The sequence below is a fragment of the Nicotiana tomentosiformis genome, chromosome 2 (genome assembly GCF_000390325.3).
Source record: "Nicotiana tomentosiformis chromosome 2, ASM39032v3, whole genome shotgun sequence".
NCBI lineage: Eukaryota > Viridiplantae > Streptophyta > Magnoliopsida > Solanales > Solanaceae > Nicotiana > Nicotiana tomentosiformis.
In genome coordinates this window covers 140,533,632-140,542,978 of record NC_090813.1, presented here as the reverse complement: position 1 = coordinate 140,542,978, position 9,347 = coordinate 140,533,632, and the positions used below count along the sequence as shown (strand labels likewise).

Below are 9,347 nucleotides of genomic sequence, written 5' to 3'. Positions count from 1 at the left end.
TACTTGTCATCGATGATTCATACTATATATAGTACGTTCTTGAAATTACTCGATTAGTGTGGTTAGCACTATATATATGGGTAAAATCGTAGATAAAATGTTAGTGCGACCGGCGCTCAACCGAGGGAACCCGATCGAGCAAGCCTGTTAGATTTCCTTCTACCCAAACTCATCTATGAATAAAAAGAAAATCCACTCCATTAATCAAACACTAAAAATATTGCATTAACAACTCCTATTTCATTTCCATTAGCACCTTTATTTAAAATTTTCAAAATATTACAAGTTTATAGATATAATGAAAAATATGTTTGCCAAATACCAACAGTTCTAGTTCAATTCCCTGTATCAAACACCACCCACAACCTGTCTATGGAGCTTCTAAGTGCAACATAAGAGTAGTACGGAAGTGCCGCACTGCTACAAAAAAGGCCTTTGGCGGTAATTATTTAGCGGCAATAAGGCAATGGTCGCTAATAAATTCTTTAAGCTTAAATATTAGCGGCATATGATCATTAAACAATAAAAGATATCTTTTTACTGGCAATAAAAAATAATAGCCACTAAAAATTACTAATTGAAATTAATCTTTTATTATTTTAACTTTTCCTCCGCACAAAAAAAAAGAAACATCTTTCCCTCCAATATTTTTGATACCTTTTATCGTTTTCCTCCCCAAATAGAAAACAATTAGAAAACAATTGAATCAGTTGAATTGACTGTCGCTGCCTCAAAAACCTAACTCGCTGCTGCGTCAACGGCAGTGCGATTTACCACGATTTACAGTGCGTCAACGGCAGTGCTCATCTTCTTCCCATGTAAATTCTCTTCTTCCCCTGTTAACTTCTCTTTTTCCAATCGATTTACAGTAGATTTACATTAAATCAGTTCCTTGCAATCGATTTACAGTAGATTTTGGATTGATCCTGGTCGATTGATTTACAATAGATTCTGTGTACATTAATCTGGTAAAACTCCTCCAATTTTTTTGGACAAGAATTATCGATTCCCTCCAATTAGAAAATAATAGGAAAACAATTAGACAACAATCAGAAGGGATCTGTCGCTGCCGCCTGCCATAAACCTAACTTGTTGCTGCGTCAACAGCCTGCCGTAGTGTCCGCCCATATTCTTCCCATGTAACTTCTCTTCTTCCCCTGTTAACTTCTCTTCTTCCCCTGTTAAATCAGTCATTTGCAATCGATTTACAGTAGATTTTGGATTGATGCTTGTCGATTGATTTACAATAGATTCTGTGTACATTAATCTGGTAAAAGTCATGTTATATGGCTGTTCTTATTTGGATGTAGAAAATCATGATTTAGGAAGTTTGTTTCTGCTGCTTATCTCTTATATCTAAATTTCTCCTATGTTATAAACCAATTTTTGGGAAAGAAACTCATATAGTTGCCGAGGTTAATGTTCTTGTACATGGGATTCGTGTTCTATATGAAACGATATATGTAGCATGGACAAAAAATTTCAGATCCTTTAATAAGCATGGACGCCCTTTGTTACTTTAAGAATGACCTTCAAATGGTGTAAAACAGGCCCTCTGCTATTCATATATTAGATTGAACTTTATTAAGTGCTTAGATAAAGAATATAAATATATAGAGTACCGCTGAGATATCTTTTTGATTGCAAAATCTATCTACTGCCAAGACTTATTCTTTTCCGTGTTAAAGGTCCATGTCATGGGTGTGAGGTTTGCTAGAGCAGCAGTTATGAATAATCTATAAATTAGTGTACTATTGAGTTAAAAGAAATAGCATGCCTGTAGTAATTTGTAAATGATTATGAACCTATATTTACCAGAACATTTAAGGTTTTAGTTAGAGTAGTAGTACAGAATTCCATCCTTAAGAGAGAATTTCATTAAGCTAGTAACTAAGCTAAGGTACACAAGCCGTGGTATTTTTGTTTCTTTTCTATCATCATGGCAAGGAATGATGGCTTATTCTAATTCATACAATGATATGATAGACATTGCATCTTATGAACTTATATTTTCTTAGGAAAATTTGATTTTAAGAGATCAGGTTTGGCTGTAGATTATTAAATAGGCTCTGAATTTGTGAAAGTATTGCTTTTTTTGTTTGTATTTGCTAAGTCGTTAGTGATATTTGTTTGCTGTTAGATTGATAATCGATTGATTGAATTGATTCCTCCTATGTTCAGGTATTGTTTTATCAATTGGTTTCTCTGTATATTTCCTAAGGCTACTTTTCACCATATAAAAGCTCAATCGCCAATAGTACATCTCAACCACAGTAATTTAGTCGTTTGTTAAGAAACAACTTGGCATGTTAGCAATAGTCAGAATCCTTCGACAATCAGTACCCACTAGTTTGTTGGTAGTAATAATCCGAATGTACATTCTTAAAAAGTTGTATAATTTATAAGTTTAATAATTCTATTCTTAAAACGTTTATGAACCAATATGGTGAAAATCGGCAAGTTGTCTTTGGTTAGATGTCCTTTTCATATTTACATGTTTGTTCTATGATGACTATGATTTGTTTATAAATAGAAAAATATCACATATCGATTCAGCCCTATGTATGTCACTGCAATCATTGTCGTATAGTTAAAAAGTTCACACCCTTTTAGGCTTTGCATAATTTGATGAATTTTTCAAGTTTATTTACTCTGTCTCTTTCTTGTCATGTCTGGTTTAAGTAATCTTTAACTGAAACTTTAGATGGACGATTTCATAGCAATTATATTAGTTTTTTTTAAATTTATAATTGTGTAATTTTAATATATAAACTAAATTATATTCCATTTAGCTTTAGAATATTAAATTGACGCTCAGTGAACGAAAGAGTTATAAACAAATTGGTAAAAATGGAGTGTAGAAACAAATTGGTAAAAATGGAATATAGAAACAAATTGGTTAATAGATTTATGTTTGATAGTTTTAATTGTTAAAATAATATCTTGGAGCTATGGAATTACCTACTAATAGGATAGTTATTTTATTTTGAATTACCTTTTTAATTAATACCTCCTTTTTACTAATGAATTTTTAGCTCTTGCAGTAATTATAGAAAAGAAAGGAATATCTTGAACGTCATAAAAAATCCTAAAAATTAAAGATAGATGTATTGTGATAGAGTTAGCAAAGAAAATTTGGACGGAGTAGAGGATTTTTTAAATCATGCCTTTTCTGAAAAACAAGGTGGAGAAAAAATTGCATGTCCTTGTACGGAGTGCGTGCTTATCCATCAAGTAAATCGGGCTACAACATATGATCATCTTGTAATACATGGTATTATACCTTCATATGATACTTGGCTTTGTTATGGGCAGTCTCTAAAGGGATCAAACAATGCTCGAGAAAGTAATCGCATCCAGTCAAATCTAAGGGGCGATGATATGCGAGGAATGATACATGATGTATTTGGAGGAGTTACACAGTTCATGGATACTGGCATTAGTGAAAGTGGTGGCATGGAGCAAAATATACAAGAGAATACTGCTCATCCATCTGGAAATCAACCTCATCCAGAGGTGGATCAGTTTGAACGGCTCATGAAGGAGGCAAATGAAGAACTATATCCTGGATGTAAGAAGTTTAGCAAACTGTCCTTTTTGTTGCATATGTATCGTACAAAATGCATGTTCAAATGGTCAAATAAATCTTTTAATTATTTACTTGGACTGTTGAAAGATGCGCTGCCTGAAGGAGAAAAATTACCTTCTTCTTTCTATGAGACCAAAAAGATAGTTGAAGGCTTGGGCTTAAAGTATGAAAAAATTCATGCTTGTCCCAATGATTGCATGCTGTTTAGAAAAGAGTTTGCTAATAAGAATGTTAATGAATGCAAAGTTTGTGGGGCTTCTAGATGGAAAAATGATGCTAGAAAAATTCCAGCTAAGGTCCTAAGGTATTTTCCTTTAAAACCAAGGCTACAGAGATTGTTTATTTCTTCAGAAACTTCTAAAGCAATGCGATAGCATCATGAAGAGCGCAACAAAGATGGCGTTTTATGTCATCATGCAGATTCTGAAGCTTGGAAAACTTTTGATAGTAAATATCCCGAATTTGCTGGAGATCCTCGCAATGTGCGCCTAGGATTAGCTTCTGATGGGTTTAATCCATTTGGCACAATGCGAACTGTTCACAGTACATGGCCAGTGATTTTAACACCATATAATCTTCCACCATGGATGTGCATAAAACAAGAGTTTTTCATTTTGTCCTTACTTATTCCTGGACCAAAAGCACCTGGCAATAATATTGATGTCTTTTTGCAACTTTTAATAGAAGAGTTAAATGAACTATGGGATGTCGGGGTAGAAACACACGATGCCTCTACTAAGGAGATATTTCAAATGCGAGCAGTTCTCATGTGGACTATAAATTATTTTCCAGCATATGGTACTCTCTCTGGATGGTGCACTTATGGTCGGTTTGCATGCCCTTCTTGTAACATAAATACTCAATCTAGAAGGCTCACACATGGAAGAAAGTTTTGGTACATGAGGCATCGACGCTTCTTGAAGTCGGGACACAAATATCGGAATGATGCAAAATCGTTTGATGGAACTAAAGAAACAAGAACTGTACCTTGTCTAGTATCTAGGTCACTAGTGTTGAATCAAGTTAAAGATATAAAATTTACTCTCAGCCAGTCGAGTGAAGGGGTAAGTGGAGTGATGAAAAACACATGAAAAAAGAGGAGTATTGTTTTCTATATTCCTTATTGGAAGTCTAACTTGGTGCGCCATAATCTTGATGTGATGCACATACCAGTTTCATTCCAATCGGACTCCGGATCAACACCAAAATCTCAAAAATTCATTTCTATGAGATTTCTAAAAATTTTCAAATTTCAATCTCAAAACACTCATTAAATGGTGAAAACAATGATATATTTGTGCATATAGACCAAATCCGAGTTGGAATCACTTACCCCAAATGACTTTCCTTGAAAATCTGTCAAAAATCGCCTCTGGTCAAGCTCAAGTTTGTCAAAAATGGCGAATGGGTTGAATGCCTCTGTTTTTATAACTTACAGATTTGTCAAGCTCGATCTTTGGAGCTCGATCTCGGGAGCTCAATCTCAGCCATCAATCCTAGCTATCGATCATGGCTTCGATCTTTATGACCTTCGATCACTGGCCTTGGGTATAGCCCTCGATCCTGGGTCTTCGATCAGTGGCCTTCGATCATGGATCTCGAGCCTGCCTTCGATCCTCGGCTCGATTTCTGGGGGCTCGATTTCACAGCAGAAGAAAAATTGCAACAGCTTTTGCAGCAGCTGTTTAAGTCCTATTTTTGATCCGTTAACCATCCGAAACTCACCCGAGGCCCTCGGGACCTCAACCCAATACACCAACAAGTCCTAAAACATCATACGAACTTATTTGAAACCTCAAATTACATCAAACAACGCTAAAATCACGAATCATGCTCCAATTCAATTTTAATGAAACTTAGAATTTTCAACTTCTACATTCGATGTCGAAACTTATCAAATCAAGTCCGATTGACCTTAAATTTTGCACCCAAATCATAAATGACATAACGAAGCTGTGAAAATTTTCAAAACTGGATTCTAACCCCGATATCAAAAAGTCAACTCCCCGGTCAAACTTCCAAACTTTAAATTCCTATTTTAGCCATTTTAAGTCTAATTTCACTACGGACTTCAAAATAAAATTCCGATCAAGCTCCTAAGTCCAAAATCACCATACGGAGCTGTTGGAATCATCAAAATTCTATTCCGGGGTTGTTTGCACAAAATTCGACATCCGGTCACTATTTGAACTTAAACTTTTAACTTTTCATCAAAATTCCATATCTCGGGCTAGGGACCTCGGAATTTAATTCCGGGCATACGCCCAAGTCCCAATTCACGATACGGACCTACCAGAACTGTCAAAATACTGATCCGAGTCCGTTTGCTCAAAATGTTGACCAACGTCAACTCAGTTGAGTTTTAAACCTCTAATTCACATTTTAATCCATTTTTCACCTGAAAACTTTCTGGAAAATTTTACGGACTGCGCACGTAAGTCGAGGAATGATAAATAGTGCTTTTCGAGGTCTTAGAACACAAAATTAATTATTAAATTTAAAAATGACATTTTGGGTCATCACAACCTTGTTTCCATGCTTGTTTCCCACAATACCTTAGTATACTTCAGTGTAGGTGTATATTGTTTCATCATGTTAAATAAATCTGGCCACCTATGAGGGATGTTCTGAATACTTGGCTTCCTTAATTTGATGAGAGACTGCATAGTGGAGGAAATTTGATAAATGACCCTGCTGACAGTCGCTTTAAGTTTACTTTTTTTTTTTTTTCCTTTTTCCCTGTCTGTTCTAATCAATTTGATTGAAATGTTCATATTTTAGCTTAGTTGTTTTTGCTTATAGATGTTAGGTGAGGGAGTTAACTAATCTAACAGTGATGGAATCTTCAAGATATTTTTTCACATTATACTTTATCTTTTGACACAATTATTTTATAATTTCAGGTCATACCGTCTGATGTTGGATAATTTAGCAGGTGAAAGATTTCAAAATGATGAAAAGTTGCGGAAATCATTTGAAGACCATCATTCGTCTGGATTAGTTATATAATGACATTAACTATTTAGTCTAAACAATATATTTTTATGTTTTAAGTTACTGTGATATTAATATTTTTGATTAGTACTTCCTTTTGTTTGTTAAGATTAATGAGATATATTATTTTTTTGAATTAATATTAATATATTTTATTATTTGAGTCATATTCTGTACGAATGTAGGAACTACTATTAATTATGGCTAAACTATTTATAATTGATGTAAAACAATTGCAGTTAAAGATATTGACTTTTAGCGGCAATTTAGTTAAACATATTAGCCATTAGAATGGAAGCTAAAAGGGTAAACTAAGATGTTTTCAGAAGGGATACTATGGCCATTTTAATTACCACAAAATAATTGCCATTAAAGATGCAAACTTTTAGTGGCAATTATTTTTAATTTAGCGGCTATACAAAATAGATACTAAAGAAGTATAAGTAGCCGTTTGGATTGGATTTAGTAGCCATTATAATTGTCACAAACAATCGCCCTTAAAGATGCGAATTTTTAGCGGCAATTAATTGAATGTAGAGGCTATAATAATGGACGCTAAAGAAATATAATTAGCCATTTTGGATTGGAGTTAGTAGCCATTATAATTGCCGTTAAAGATAATAATTTTTAGCGGCAATAAAATATACCGTTAACTAACTTTTGCGAGAAAAGCCGCTAAAGGCTTTGCCGACCCCGGTTTCAGCGGCAAAAGAATAATGGACGGTAAAAGATATAGCGGCTATTATTATTTCCGCTAAAGCCATTTTGTATTGCCGCTAAAGGTCTTATTTGTAGTAGTGCCGGAAACAAGGCCCCGACTATACCTTAAAACACAATGTACAACTCAAATGACATCAGGCTCCGGAGTAGAGTAGGGCTCACTAAAACCTGTTGAATAGAGAGTGACTGCTAACGAAGACCAAAGCTGCCCACTGATGAACCACCTGCATCTATTGAAGATGCAGCGCCCCCGACAAAAGGGACGTTAGTACATATGGAATAGTAGTATGTAAAGCTAACTGTCCACTTTCAAAATCAAATGCCAATATAAGAGAGGGAAAACCAAATAAACAGCAAGTCACAATCAATGATATCCAAATGCCAAGTTAAAACATAATAATTTCCAAAATACGAAATAATATATTTTTTTGGTTGGGAGATCTTTAGCACCTATATACCACTATTCAGAATACGAATACCACCGTACTTTTAGCACGGAATCCGATCACGACCCGATCGGCTAGGCCGTCTCATTCAAGATATCAACCACAATCACAATTTCAATTATAATTTCCAGCACAATCACCACCATGTGTGCGGAATGGCGTCCGATCACAACCCGATCGGCTAGGCCATCTCACCACAATGCCGTGTGGATCGACATCATCCTTTTCTATCAAACATCTCATACCAATTAAGGAGAATAATGTTATCACATCAATCTCATCACAAATAAGGGGAATAATTTTATCACCTCAATCTCATCCCAAATAAGGGAAAAAATCACAATCCACTCCTACACCGGCACGTGTAGTTTCAGGGTTAGGTTATTTTAACCTACCCTTCCTTGGTGACTATCGATACTCCCAAATATTTTTTTTTATTTTCATACAAAAGAAACAGACTGATGTTTGGTTATAATTACATATTTTTAGTGCATTACTTACCTTATATTTTGGGGCTTTAATGCAAAACTATACTATATTTGTGCTTAATTGAGTCTATTTTATGTGTAGGTGAATTGGAGATTAAAGTAGAAGAAAAAGGAGACCTACAAGTCGAAAGCGTGCGCAGGAGCAGTGAATGAGAGAACCTGGCGACGCCAGGCTTGAAGCTGGCTTTGCAAGGCTAAAGCCAGGCTGAGGCTGGCGTTAGGCTGGCGACGCCAGGCCTGGGGCCAGGTCCAATCCGAGTTTTGTAGACTTAATTCATTTCCGGGTTTGACTAGGACTTGTCCTACACGTTTAGGTCTTTTCCTACACATATAAATAGACCTAAAAATGCCCTAGAGAAAAAAAGACCGGAAGAGAACATAGAGGGGGAGAACATACTTGGAGAGGAAAACACAAGCACAGAGCAGCCGTGGAGGCCGGAATTCACTAAGTTCCATCTTTCTCCCACCAAACTTAGTAATTTTTATGTTTCTTTGTATGATTTATTGTTTGGCTACCATGTCTATGTGGAGCTAAACTTCACGTCCTAGGGTTGTGGTTCTTTCATGACTATTATTATTCGGATATTGATTTTGCCTTCTTGATTTATCATATTGGTTTATTTATTCAATCTTGTGCTTAATTATTTAATTGCTTGATCACCAATTGAATACTATTTATGAATCTAGAATTGAACTCGAAAGTGGGAATTCTAGATTGCATATAGGATTGAGTAGAGCAAGTTCTTGAACTCGTTAAGATAGACATATACCTAATTGCCTTGCTTGGTTGATTTACAGGAATTATAAATGCATTCTTGTTGATTCTAACTCCGTAGACATATAGGTATTAGGTTAGCTTGAATAGGCTAGTAAGAACTCGACAGATTCTTATGAGCAATATTAACCTTGTCAAGCAATAAGCTAGATAAATTAGTCGGTCAATTCAATTGAAGAATACAATAGGATTATTAGATAGCCCATAACCCTAGTTCGTTTTTATTACATTGATATCATAAAAATCTTCTCTTTCTCTGTTCAAAGTTCATTATTTATATTTTTTTATTTTATTAGTTTAGAATCAAATATTTTTAGGTTTAAAACTTGTTTAGA

The 9,347-nt window shown here is 35.0% G+C and overlaps 1 long non-coding RNA gene across 1 annotated transcript; it reads left to right on the top strand.

Annotated features, from left to right (window-relative positions):
* The first annotated feature begins 677 nt into the window (after positions 1 to 677).
* On the top strand, positions 678 to 6,750 carry LOC138906703 (uncharacterized). Its single transcript, XR_011414275.1, has 3 exons — positions 678 to 818; positions 3,316 to 3,571; positions 6,493 to 6,750. It is a non-coding gene; the product is annotated as an uncharacterized lncRNA (long non-coding RNA).
* The last annotated feature ends 2,597 nt before the right edge of the window (positions 6,751 to 9,347 follow it).